Consider the following 2,517-nt stretch of genomic DNA (forward strand, 5'->3'; position numbering starts at 1 on the left):
TTAAAAGACTCTCTTACCTGCTGAGCAGAATGACACTATTGAAGATAGAGAGTCGTTGGCCATTAGGCTAGCTTTCAGGAATAGAGACACTACTTGCTAGGTTCAGCCCATTGTATTACCATTTACTCAGATCACAGAAATCTATTGTTTTTTAAGTCTGCCAAAGTCTTACACCTCGCCAGATGAGGTGGATGTTATTCTTTAGTGAATATATTTTCGTTATCACATTTTGTCCAGGTAAACAACAAGGAAAAGCAGATACCTGGTCACGTTTGGGCAAACAGAAGTTATCACGGCTAGAGAACCAGATACCCATATTACCTGCACACAAGATCATCTGTGTGTAGAAGGAACATGACAATGAGTCTGCTCTCTTTCTCACAGAATTGATGGCCTTCTGTCAACAAGAGATGTCACAAAACAGGCTTAATAATCCTCTCGGACAATAAGAGATGGATTAATGTATCATAAGGAGAAACTAATAATTCCCACACATGTCACAACAACAGGTTCTACAGTGGTGTCATGAATGTCCATTAGCATGCCACCCAGGAGCAGAAAAGACTTTGCAGACCTGTCAAAGGTGGTTTTGGTGGAAAGGTATGACAAAGGACATACACTCCTTGGTTAAGACTTGTTCTATGTGTGCTAGACACAAACCTACCAATTAGACTCTTTAGGGGTTATTACAACCACTACCCATACCCAGCGTACCCTGGCATTCCATTAGTATGGACTTCATGACAGACTTACCTAACGTTCAAGGGTATGTTACCCTCCTTGTTGTAGTAGATCTGCTAACAAAGATGGCCCATTTTATTCCTCTTTAAAAACTGCCTTCTGCTGTGGACTTAGCCGAAACATTCATAGGACAGATAGTCAGACTATATGGTCTTCCCTCAGTAATCATTTCAGAATTGGGAGCACAATTTATTGCAAGGTTCTGGCAAGGGGTTTGCACCACTCTACTCATAGACCACCGTGTATTTTCTTCCTATCACCCTCAAATGGATGGACAAACAACGTAAGTATTGCTCAAGTGTTTGATTGGTATCAAACACTTGAGCAATACTTACGTTGTTTGTTGGGAAGCACTCACAGTACTTGACTACAAGCTCTCCCTATTGCGGAGTTTGCTTACAATAATAACATACATTCTGCTTCTAAGATTTCTCCCTTCTTCTTTTCATTGGGTTATCATCCTAGATCAATAACGTTACATATACCGCAGCCCTATCTGAGTTATCGGCCGTTAAAACACTTCATGAGTAACTCACAAAAATTTGGGATAAAACCCAAATAGAACTATAACAAGCGAAAGATTCCATGAAAAACCAGACAGATAAGCACAGTCATATGGCTCCTACATATACTGTGGGGAACAAGGTGTGGTTGAATACCAAAAACCTTATGCTACCCAGACCACATAATCTAGAGCCCCGTTTCTTAGGGCCCTTTACGGTGAATAAGGTCATCACCCTGTTGCACTTCAACTTGAGCACCCTCCGGAGCTACTGATACATCGCGTATTTCACACTTCTTTGCTGAAACCTTATGATCCTCTTTCAGGTCCAGAACCTCCCCCTCCTCCCATATACATTGAGGGAAAAGCAGAGTATGAGGTAAAGCGCATTCTAGACTCCAGAAGGAGTAGGGGTAGGTTGCAATACCTTATTGATTGGCTCGTGTATTCCCCTGAAAATAGATCCTTGGAACCCGGAGAACAGTTACACACCCCTTTCCTGTTGAGAAAATTCCATGCCTTCCCTGCCTTGTGAAACAGCCTTTGGGAGGGAGAACTGTCACACCCCAGGCTTCCTGCATGCTGACAGTCCCCACACCGCCCCACACCTAGGAAAAGCAATAGGCGTAAATGATGTTGCTTTAAAACATGTGTTGACTTGCATTTCTTTGTGTCCCTTTAAAATCAGCTGGCACTTTGTTTCATGTATTTCTTGGCCAGCTTAAGAAACTTTTTGGTAACGGATTTAATGGGCTGCAGGTGTGCCAAGGAGGAGCCTGCAGCCCATATAAGAGCAGCCTTGACAAACACTGCTTTCCATTCCTTTCAGGGTTGGAGGACCACTCCCTTCCTGCTTCGTCAAGCTGGAAACCCTTTGAAGCAAGACTTGGTTTCCGCTTCCTGCTGAGAGGCCGTGGAGCCCCGTCAACCACGCCCATCTGACGCGCTGCCTGCATTTGTTCCCTTCCCTTCTCTGCGCTGGAGAGAGGCTGTTGCCTCTCACATGAGTTATTCACTAGGGGCGGGTAGAAAACTCGACTCTGACAGTGTAGTGGATGAAGCCAGCCACACCTCCCCGGGCCCCGGTGGAGCCCCGTCCCCAGCGCCCAGACCCTCTGATGGCTTGCAGGATGGGGGGCTCACGCACCCCGGGGCCGGCCAGACGGAGCTCAAGCCCCGGGCCCGGTCCCAGCTTCCGAACCCTAGCCAGGCCGGGGAGAGCCTCCCCGGGCCCCGGTGGAGCCCCGTCCCCAGCGCACGGACCCTCTGATGGC

This window comes from Lissotriton helveticus, chromosome 6 (genome assembly GCF_964261635.1).
Source record: "Lissotriton helveticus chromosome 6, aLisHel1.1, whole genome shotgun sequence".
In the NCBI taxonomy this organism is placed as follows: Eukaryota; Metazoa; Chordata; class Amphibia; order Caudata; family Salamandridae; genus Lissotriton; species Lissotriton helveticus.